Consider the following 12,471-nt stretch of genomic DNA (forward strand, 5'->3'; position numbering starts at 1 on the left):
GTAAAATTGGGAGGAAGTGCTGGGCAAACTGGCAATAGCTGACTTCAGGATGATTTCATGTCTCTCCAGTCGCCTCTTTACTTACTGTTCAGCTGTGATCCTTGCTCATCCCCAGATCCGAAGATCAGAGGAAATGATGATCGAATTTCCAATTAGAACAAATAGTAGCTATCTTGAGCTGTATCATTAATCCTTTCAGGGACATTTGTATTGTGTTACTTATTCTGTAGCCTAATGAGGCATAAAAGAAGACTCTCTTTCCTTTTCCTGTCTCTAAATGCAGGTCCAAATAATTGCTCCTGCTGCTGGAGAATAAGGTTAATTTGAAGTAAAGACCCAGTTGGGGAAATTTTCACTTGTCTAAGGAATAAAATCATATGTGTATAACCACTGTCATAAAACTGTCACCTTGTGGCTTTCCTTTTTGCAGTTCAAATTTCGATTTTGTAATAAACCTTCACTTGGTATATGCCTGCTGCCTATGAATGTATGCTAAGAATTTTCCATTCTTATACACCAAAGATTTTTTTCATTAAAACTGTTTAACGTAGCAATTTGAGCATTTATTCAATCATCTACTTATTCAATAACAAACATCTCAAACCATGCATTATGGCTGGGATGCAAAGATGAATGGTACACTATCTCTATTTTGAAAGAGTTTGTAGTGCTATGGAGGAAGCAAAGAAGTGAATGCTAAATTTAATAATGATGCTTCCGAATAAACATTATGAAAAAGAAAAAAATATGAAAGATAAGTTTCCTTATTTTCCACTAGTGTTTCTTTCATACTCTTTCTAATCCTAACCTTTTCCAGTGGGGACAGACATCCTAGATTTATCTCCCAAAACACCTGGGGGATGTGATACAGCCAATCAGTAATAGGGATTTGCTTAGATTTGCTCATGGGGGAAGATATATCAGGATCTTGGTTTGAGGGGTAAGAGCTTGTGTATTTTGGGGGGAAAATGCACCAAAGGGATTCTTATGCACCCCACACCCTTCAAGAGTTTTAAAATTCGCCTTAAGATAGAATCAGCTGGAGTGCTTATTAACACACAGATTCCTAGGACCTTTCCTTAGAGGGTCTCATTCAGGAGGTTTGGGTTGGAACTCTGGAGAACATGGTGGTATAAATGGTTTAAGTACTTGAGAGCTAACTAAGAAACTGGACGTTTGAGTCCACACAGAGGCACCTTGGAAGAAAGACCTGGTGGTCTACTTTGAAAAATCAGCCATTGAAAATCCTGTGGAGCACAGTTCTACTCTGACACACATGGGATCACCATGAGTTGGAATCCAGTTAACAGCAATTTGAGGTGGAACTAAGAAATCTATATATTTAACAAGCACCCCAGGTGATTCTTAGCATCATGCATATTTGGAGAACAGAGTTTTGGAAAAAAACATTATTTCTTACCTGCTAGCTTGGGACTTTTTAGCTACTTCTGATCATTTGACAGAAAAATACTATTTTTATTTCTATAATCGCTTATTGTCAAAAATTTCCAAAGCTATTTCTTTATTTTTCTCTCTAATCTTTGCATAAATCAAAAACAAAAGGATGCAACTAGCTGGGAAGTTAAAACTTGCCAAAGTGTTGCTATAAAATCACTAATCTTTCTCCCCAATCAAAATGAAATGTATATATTTTTTCCATCCTGTTTAGGATAAGATTAGACAAGAACCCTCTCATAAGAATTCTCAGACATAGAAAGTATTTTCTGGGCTGTTGCTAGGTGCTTTAACAAATGACTCTGCCTGTCTCCTTAGAAACTCTCTTACTTAGCTGGTTTTCTGTGTCTGCATTCCAATTATTGATTTAACATCATATTGCAAATGCAAAAATGAAAGAACATGTTTAGTAAAAGTAACTGAGTGATGGTATAAACCAGATTTGTGCTTGAAAACTTTCTATTATCAGAAATAAAGGGATTAGAGTAAAACCTACAAAGAAAAATGGCAACCATTGGATGATAGGAGAAATTTGTCCGATCACGCCTAACTTGCTTCTTAACTCATGTCTTACTCAATGGCATCCTTTCTAGAATTCAGAGTCTCTGTAGTGTGCTCAGCCATTTCCTGGTCAAAACCTGCTCTTAGAAACTAAGTTCATATAGTTTATTTAATTTAGGAATATATACCTGGAAAGGCCTAAAACCACTTACATGTGAAAGGAATAATTTGAATTGTAGTTGTGGAAGTGCCAAGCATCATAATTCAGGCTACTAGAGTTTTATTGTTTTGTCCCAGAGGAAGTGAGGCATCCTGATACCCTGAAAACATATAATGTGAGCTAGAATCTGATTGCAACTAGGTAAGCAATTGTATTCCTATGGAGACTTAGAGGTATTATAAATGGAGTCATCTTCTCACTTCAGCTTCCTACTTTGACCCTAAAGTAGATTTTTTTATGTCAAAATATTTGCTGAAAGAACCAAACATGCATGATGCAGGTCTTTCCTCTATCTCTTTTGTCATAGACCTGCTCATGAAGAGTGAATGGTCCTCTGCTCCTGTATTGTTGAGATAAGCACACATAGGTCAACACCACAACTTGCTTTCTAGATACAGTTCTGTAGGCCTGTCTCTCTCAATCACCACTAATAGGGTTCAACAGATGTGGGGCAACAGTTTGCTCAACAGATGCAAATTCTCCTTCAGCTATGTTGTCCCAATTGGGGAAAAAGTGTTAGAAACCCCAGTTGTAGCCATAGATCCCAGTGACTTCTCCCAATCTGTGTTTGCTAATAATAAGGCTAACATTTTGATCCCTGTCCATCGTCTATCAAGTTTCTCCGTTGAGTCCAAACTTGTAGTGGGAGCAGAAGATGCATCGTTAATTATCACCCTTAACCTCCAACATATAATCTATTTTAAGTAAGAATTATGCTATAACTAAAACAGAAATAATCAGGTAATTGATGGTGATTGCCTTGCAGCTATGTCTTGGATGCCATTTCTATAAAGGAAGCCAATTGTCTAAAAATGCACGGTAAATACTGTACACAATTGATTCTGTGCATCATTAAGCCAAGGAGTATATTACTTAGGGGGTTACTCGTTTTTATTTTACTTTAATGAATGTTATAGAACCTCTAAATCACTTATAACAATTAAGACAATTAGCTTTGTAAGGAGCTGTGACGTTGAAACCTCACTGTACTCTTTCAGTTTCTGATATTTTCTTCCTTTCCTAGGATTCATTTTGATAAGCCACAAGTCAAAACAGCAGTGGATTTTGCTCCCTTTCTTTTCATACATTGTGAGAATATTCCTGTTGAATTTTAGCTTGCTTTTCAGATTTTCTGGGGAACAGAAGAAATAGTAATGCTTTAAGCTATTTCATAAGACTATGTGCTTATATTTTGACCGATTCTGACTACTGAAAGACTTTTCAATTCTATATTCGCATGAAGTTTAGAGCTGAACTTTTTTTATTGAGTGTTTCAATAGATAACAAAAAAGGCTTTATCATAGAGTATTTTAGCTAATAGCAGCACTGCTTGGAATGAATATAATACTATTCTTTGAATAGGTTCAAAATATTTCACATACTGGCAAATTTATTTAACATATCTTTCTAAAATGGATGGGGTGGAAGAGGATGAGATTAACACTAGCACTTATATTTCAGGTGCTTCAGGAAATATGACTCATTTAGTCTTCACAAGCACCTTATTACATTGTTCTCAAACTTCAGTCTCCAAAAATCATCTGTGGAGCTTACTAAAAAGGCAAATTCCAGATCCCATTCAGCCAAGATTCTGATTCAGGAGCCAAAGGTCCTCCCCAGGTGATTTTGATATAGGTGGTACCTGGAACACACTGTGAGAAACCTTACCTATTAAACAGGAATTATTATGCCCATTGTTTTAGATAAAGAAAATGAGAATTAGGAAGATTAAATAACTTGGGTTGCACAGCGGTTAAGAGCTCAGCTGCTAACCGAAAGCTCAGCAGTTCAAATCCACCAGCTGCTTCTTGGAAACTCTATGGGATAGTTCTACTTTATCCCATTGGGTGGCTCTGAGTCCGAATGGACTTGACGGCAACAAGTTTGATTTGGTTTGGTTATTCATATAAAAAGTGGGTATTTGAATGTTTTTGCTCCTGAGAGAAACCAATTAAGTCTTAAAGAAATGAGGAAAAGGTTAAGAACTAAAGAAAATATGTGATTGTGGCATAGGCGAGAGATGGCTATGGAAGTAAGCAATACTGGTAGGGTCTTTCAGTTCTGATCATGGCAGCATATATGGTATCAAACTTATCCTCCAACCATAAACTGCTGTAAAATGTACTGAATATATGAAACAACTCTTTGCAGACCGGGGCTTCAAACTAGTTTGTTCCCATTCAAACCCTTGCTGAGAATTTGCATTTCTAACAAGTTCGCAGGCTATGCTAATATTGCTGGTTAGGAATCAATTCTCAGAATCCTGGTAGAGCAGTTGTTCTCAAAATTCATTATAAATGAGAATCACCTGGGGATCTTGTTAAAATGTAGATTCTAATTCAGTATATCTGAGGTGGAAATGCAAATTCTCAGCAGGGGTCAAACTGGATGAACTGGTTCGGAGCCATGTTGCAGACATTGGTCAGCAACCAACAAAGGGATGTGGCCATTGAAAGAAAGGAAGCATGAGGGCTGAGTGCCACATTATCCTGGCTTTCTCCCAGAAAGCATTTTCCAAGTCGTGGCAAAAAGAAATAAAGCCCAAGAGGAGAGTGACATTCTTGCTGTGTGAAGGAAACAAAGATTGAACTTTAGGGCTGTCAAAGCATAGAATTTGGAGACAGTGTGTTACAAAGGAATGATCTAAAGGGAAAGAGCGCCAAAATATATTTAAGCATTCCCCTAGGATTTTTGATCAACTCATAAACTGTACATTTATAGGACAATAGTCTAGAAGGTCTAGTAGAGAAAGACAATTGGTAGATTGGTAAGCTGAGCAGAGGTTTCAGAGGATGTAGAATATTGGGAAAATGTTGGATCTCATGCCCAGACAGAGTAGAGAGACATTTGTGAGATCTCAGGCTTTCAGCTGAGACCTTGGAAAGGCTATGTCCTAGGAGTAAGAACCATGCACTAGGAATAAGGGCTATTCTCCAGAAGTAAGGACAAAACTCCATCCTAATGAAGCCTGAATCCAAGCCTCAACAGAATCCAGGTAATCTTCCACCAATTTAAATGCATACCAGAACAAAACTTAACACTCTTTAGAGGATAATATAATTTAGAGTCTCTACAATTTATCATCCACAATGTCTAGCATATAAAATAAAAATTTACCAGACATGTGAAGGAGGAGGAGACAGTGACTAGTCAAGTAATCAATGGAAGAGACTCAGAGATATCACAGATATTGGAATTAGCAGACAAGGTCTTCAAACAACTGTGATTAATATTTTAAAGAATATAGAAGAAATTATTGACAAAGTGAATGAAAAGCTGAAGTATTTTAACAGTACATTAGCAAAAAAAAGTTCACATTGACACTCAAGGACTGCTAAGCATAATATCTGAAATTTAAAACTCATTGAATGACTAAATAGCAGATTGGACACAGCAGAAGACAGTATTAGTAAATTGGAAAAGAGGTCAATAGAATATATTCAAGCTGAATAACACAGAGTAAAAGAAACAGAAGAGCACATAAGACACATATGAGACATACTCAAAGGTCTAATGTGTGTGTAATTGGAGTCCCAGAAGAAGAGGAGAAAATGTTCCATGTCTGCATAAAAGTTGGCTTAGAATTTTCCAAATCTGACAAAAGACAACAATCCACAAAATCAAGATATTTAGCAAACCCCAACAGGACTTCAAAACTAAAAATATAAAACTGGGCACAACACAGTCAAATTACTTAAATTCACCAACAAAAGAGAAAATATTAAAAGCAGCCAGAAACCAAAAGACATACTACCTTCAAAGGTGCAACAATAGAAGTGTTGTTAGACTTTTGAATAGAAACTACTGAAGTTTCTTTAAGGAACTGAAAGAGAAATGTGACCAATCTAGAAGTCTAGACGTACAAAATACCTTTCAAAAACAAGGCAAAGACAAAAAAGAAAAATGAACAAAAACTGAAGGAATAACAAAAGAAAAAAGCTGAAGGAAGTCATTGCCAGCAGACCTGCATACAAGAAATGATTCTAGATGGAAGTATAGACCTGCAGGAAGTAATGATGAACACCAGAAAAGGGTGAATATTTAAACCATCCTGCAAGTTTATGAAATATAGAAGCATTCAATTAAGTGCTCCATTTTTCCTAAGATTTTCCATATCACTGAGGCATGGGAAATATTACTGAAATATATACAGAAATTTGAATTCAAGTCTTTCTATAAACTTTACATGTGTTGCTTTCATTATGACCATTTGTTAGTAACAAGATGAATAGATCGATGAACTTGACCCAATCCAACATATAGATCATATGCCATTAGAACTTGACCCAATCCAACATATAGATCATATGCCATTATGTCACAGTATGGTCTGCTAAGTTCCAGTATTCATTCTAGTTACCTCAAGGACTTTTATCTAAATCAGCATTTTCCCACAACAGACATTTTATGACATGTAGTCTGGTATTAACAGAGTTATAAATGCAATGTTCCATTGTGGTTTCATTCTGTAAACCTTAAGCATTGATTGCATACCCGTTGAGAGTAAGGTATCAGAAGTAGCTCTTCTGAATACAAGGGGAAGAATACACTGCTCCAGGCTTAATCAGTTCTTAACTTCCTTGGAGATAATGTAAATCAAAAAGTAAGAATAATTGAGGGCTATTATAGAATTCTGCCTCCCAAATTTCCCATTCATGTATCATTTATTGATGATTTACATTGTACTTGATGCTTTCCTATGTGCTAGGGAAACCAATATTTAATAGGCAAAGTCCATTCTCAAGAAGTTACAGTCTAACAGGAAAAGAGAAAAACATAAAAAAAAATAAATGTGATGAAGTGTTGTAGGTGAAATAATGTAAATCTGGAGAGTCACAGCGTGACACAAAGGAGAATACAAATAATTCATCCTGGGGATGTGTCAGAAAAGTGTTCACAGGGGAGGTGACATTAGCTCTAAATTTCGAAAGATGAGAGGCTATTTACCAATGGCCATGGAGGAGAAAAGATGTCAGGTAGGAGAGGCCATGTGGAAGGACATGGATTAGTAAAACAGCACATCTAAATGGGGATAAATGTGGCACTGCATGTAAAGGGATGCGGGAGAAGTTCATGGAGGACAGATTGTTGAGGATATTCTATGCCATGTATAAGATATAGGATTTATTTTGTTGGCAAAAACTTCCATTGCACAGTTCACACCCTCTTGAAATGGAGAAGTAAAGGTAGCCCAGTGCTAGTAGAACCACACTGTCCAATATGGTAGCCACAAGCTAAAAATGACTAGTTAAATTTAAATTTAAAAACATTAAAAATTCACTTCCTTGGTTTCACTAGCCAAATTTCAAGCAATTATAGACCACATGTGGTTAGTGGTTACTGTGTGTGACAGTGCAGAGGAACATTTGCATCGTCACAGAGAGTTTTATTGGACAACACTGTACTGCAACCACTGACTGCTTTCCATTATAAAAGTCTCACTTTTCATAGTCCTTTGGCATATAGGTTGCTATCAATGCTATGTCTTTATTGCTTTCTTTTTCTTTTGCCAGCATTGGATCTCATTTTTGGTATAAGCTAATGTTAAGTGGCGCAGTGGTTAAGCCCTCAGCTGCTAACTGAAATGTTGGCATTTGGAACCCACCAGCCTTTCTACAGGAGAAAGATGTGACAATCTACTTCTGTAAAGGTTACAGCCTAGGAAACCCTAGGGAGCATTTCTACTCTGTCCTACAGGGTTGCTAGGAATTGGAATCGACTCGATGGCAATGGGTTTGGTTTGGGTTTTAATGATCAAGTTGGGTATTGAACTAATAAGTAATTTTTTAAAATTATAATCTGTAAACAAAAGAAAAAGAAATATTGGTTGGCAAGGGAGCTAGTGGACATATCAATTCTATAACCTTGTTAAAGCAAAGATACTCTTTTAACCATTGAATTTAATATAATTTAACTATACCTTATATATTACTTAAGGTGTCAATAGTATAGTCACAGATAAACCCTGAATCACAGTGGCCTAACAAAACATAAGTTGACTCTCCCTCAAGGAATGGCCAAAACAGGAATTCCAGATCTGAGGCAGCAGAGGTCTGATTATCACTGTCATTCAAAAATCCAGGCTGCCAGAATTTCTGCCATCTTCAAAACATGGCTTTCTGGATCACTCTGAGCATCAATATCAAGCCAATAGACTAGGGAAGAGCATGGCAGGTCACTTGTGGAAGATTTTTTCGGCCAAAACTACAGGTGCCATTTATCCTTTCTGCTAACATCTAGTTAACTAAGTTGCCTGGGTACAGACTGGCTGCAAAATGTAATGGTGCTGGTAGCCAAGGAAGAAAAGGAGATTCGTATGAAGATTAGCCTACAATCTCAGCCACTTCTTGATAACTCAAGGTCTTCACTTTTTTTTTTAAGTTTTTTCATTGCTTCTGCCCAATTTTTTTTCTTTTTTTTATTATTGTATTTTAGAGGAAGGTTTACAGAACAAACTAGCTTCTCATTAAACAGTTAATACACATATTGTTTTGTGACTTTGGTTACCAACACCACGACATGTCAACACTCTCCTTTCTCCACCTTGGGTTCCCTATTACCAGCTTTTCTGTCCCCTCTTGCCTTCCAGTCCTTGCCCCTGGGCTGGTGTGCCCCTTTAATTTCATTTTGTTTTATGGGCCCGTCTAGTCTTTGGTTGAAGGGTGACTCAAGGTCTTCATTATTAACTCCGATGATTATCATATCTTTATGCAACTGACACACAGGTATATATTTTTTGCCTACTGCACAAACCGCCCCCCCACATTATGTTCGTAAGCGTACTATGCCGTTTTTTTACATGTTGCTGACTTCGATTGACACTAAGAAGACATAATTAAACTATGAAATAAGCAGACCTACCATAATCTAATGGTTTCATTTAAGATCATCTGATAAGTTTTTCACATTCAACTGTTGAGCTAATGTGGTGTAATTATCAACTTAAATTAATACAAACAAATGCACAGTTTCAATTGTTTATTTTCCAGTTACCAGGGGACTACCAAACTCAATCCATGACTTCTTGACCATGGCTTATACCTTTATTGTACAATTATGATCACAAGTAACATTTTTGGACTATTTTTATATGCATAAGCAGATTTATCTGTAATATGGGAGGACAGATGAATGAGGCCAAAATTCACTTCTGGAAATGTCATAGACTTACATGGTATATGAATGGGCACACTATGCCAGAACTGTTTTACGTAATTTCATCATTTCTGTGCATTATATGTATGGGCATGTTATTTATGTGGGCATGTTATTTGCAAAAACAATCCGGTATATTGTGCCCTGATGCTCCCCCAGATTATCTTCGTTCATAGATATTTGTCTCTCTGCTAAATGGCCCCAGACGCTGGATTTTATAGAGTGATCCTGTGCTGCTTTCTTCACTGTCAACTATACTTTTCTTTTTTTTTTTTATTTCCTTGTTTTCAGTTTCCCCACTCTCATAATGTAGACCAAACCAAGAATTCCCTTAAGAAAATACACAGGCCTGTTATATCCAAAACCCAAACATTTCCCCCTTCCAAGTCAATTGGTTGCTCTGTGCTTCCTCCTGAGAATAAAGTGCACTGGATTTATGTTTTCTCTTTTTCTCTCTATTTACAGGCTCTTTCATTTACTTTAGGAATTTATGACAGTTATGAGATTTCTAGAAATCTGACTCTTGGTTAAGTTAGCTATTACTCTTTATTCGTCTCCCTGCTACAAAAGACTTATTTTTAGAGAGCATCCATTTTCCAAACTAGCAGCATAGCATTTGTGCTATTGCACAGGGATTTTTATGTAGTAAATGTTCTCTATAGCCAAGGGAGAAGGGACATTGTTTATGAACTAACTTTTTGCCCTCCTCAGTGCTAATATGTGTGATATCCAGAGACCTTTGCCAAACTTGAATTAAAAAAAAAAATTGCACAATTTATAAAATACCCTTCTCCAGAAGGAGAGGGTAAGAAATACTGACAATACCTAATTCGTATTTTTAAGCATATCTTTTATTAATTTCCTCAGCAAGCATTTATTGACCTTCTAATACATGTCAGGAGCTGTTCTAGGCACTAAGGAAATAGTGAACAAGCTAGACAAGATCCCAGCTAAATATCTGGAAAGGACCATAAGCCTCATTTCACAGAGGAGTTTTCTACATATCTGTGCAAGGAATTACTTTGCAAGTCAGTATTAAAATAGATAGAAGACTTAGTGAACTCATATAGTTTCCCTGGATTTTTATTAGTATGGCGTGCATTTTACACAATCCTCAGGCTGTGTTTGAAAGGGACCTGGAGGAAGAAAAACACTCAGTAAGTATATAGGTGTGATATTCATAGCCAAGTATATGAAAATTAAAATCATTGATTCCAGCAGACAAATACCTACATCTAAATGAACACAACTGATGTATTTCTCATCTAATAACTTGAAATATTCTACTGCTTGAACATATTTTGCCACACACTCTTCCTGATAAGAGGCCCAAATAAATGTTGTTGTTTTTGTTGTTAGTTGCTGTCAAGACAACTCTGACTCATGGCAACTTCATGTGTGCAGAGTAGAACTGCTGCTCCATAGGGTTTTCAAGGCTGGGAACATTGGGAAGCAGATTGCCAGGCCTGTCTTCCAAGACACTTCTGGGAGGGTTCGAACTACCAACCTTTTGGCTAATAGTTGAGTGCTTAACTGTTAGCACCACCTGGGGAGTCCTATATAAACGTGCTGTTGTTAGGTGCCATGGAGTCAGTTCCAACTCATAGTGACCCTATGTACAACAGAACAGAACACTGCCTTTATCATGGTTGTTGTTATGCTTGAGCCCATTGTTACAGCCACTGTGTCAATCCATCTCTTTGAGGATCTTCCTCTTTTTCAATGACCCTCTACTTTACAAAGAATGATGTCCTTCTCCAGGGACTGGTCCCTCCTGATAACATGTCCAAAGTATGTGAGACATAGTCTCTCCATCCTTGCTTCTAAGGAATATTCTGGCTGTACTTCTGTTCATTCTTTTGGTGGTCCATGGTATATTCAATATTCTTCGCCAACATCATAATTCAAAGGCATCAATTTTTCTTCAGTCATCCTTATTCATTGTCCAGCTTTCGCATGCATATGAGGCAACTGAAAACACCATGGCTTAAGTCAGGCTCACCTTAGTCTTCAAGATGACATCTTTGGTTTTCAACACTTTAAAGAGGTCTTTTGCAGCAGATTTGCCCAATGCAAAGCCTCTTTTGATTTCTTGAATGCTACTTCCATGAGTGTTCGGTGTGGATCCAAGTAAAATGAAATCCTTGACAACTTCAGTCTTTTCTCTGTTTATCGTGTTGCTTATTTGTCCACTTGTGAGGATTTTTGTTTTCTTTATGTTGCAGTCTAAACCGTACTGAAGGCTGTGGTCTTTGATCTTCATTAGTAAGTGCTTCAAGTTCTCTTCACTTTCAGCAAGCAAGGTTGTGTCGTCAGCATAAAGCAGATGCATATGAATGTAGTGTTATTTAAAATTACAATCATACACAGGAAGCTCAAGTTATATGGTTGAGGTGGACAATTGGTAACATTTGCTTTAGTCAGTGAGGAGCTAAAGAGTCTAGGCTGTGCCCTAACTCATGGGTTTTTGTAGTTTCAAATCACCTCTCGAACCCATCCACATACAACATTGGAAATGCCTTCTACCTGAGCAAGGATGCATGTCAGGGTATCAACAATCTTTTCTGTACATCAAGTAACTAAAGCAGCTCAGTTAATATCTTTTTCCATTTTATTATAAAAAAAATTTTTATTTTTTCCTATACAAAAATGTATACATACATTGTTATGTGACTCCAATTGCTCGCCCCATACTGTGACAGCACACTCCTCCTTTCCACCCCTGAATCCCCACGTCCGTTCGACCAGCTCCTAACCCTCTCTGCCTTCCCATCTCACCTCTGGACAGAAGTTGCCTGTTTAGTCTCTTGTATCTACTTGAGCTAAGAGGCACACTCCTCAAGAGTCTCACTTTATATCCCACGGTCCAGTCCAATCCCTGTCTGAAGAGTTGGCTTTGGAAATTGTTTTAGTTCTGGGCTGATAGAGAATCTAGGCGCCATGCTTTCTGGGGTTCCACCAGTCTCAGTCAGACCATTAAGTCTGGTCTTTTTCCTAGAATTTGAGTTCTGCAGCCTACCCATCTCCTGCTCCATCCAGGACTTTCTGTTATTTTCCCTGTCAGGGCGGTCACTGGTGGTAGCTGGGCACCATCTAGTTCTTCTGGTCTCAGTCTGATGAAGTCTCTGGTTTACATGGCC

The sequence above is a fragment of the Trichechus manatus genome, unplaced genomic scaffold (assembly GCF_000243295.1).
Source record: "Trichechus manatus latirostris isolate Lorelei unplaced genomic scaffold, TriManLat1.0 scaffold00022, whole genome shotgun sequence".
In the NCBI taxonomy this organism is placed as follows: domain Eukaryota; kingdom Metazoa; phylum Chordata; class Mammalia; order Sirenia; family Trichechidae; genus Trichechus; species Trichechus manatus.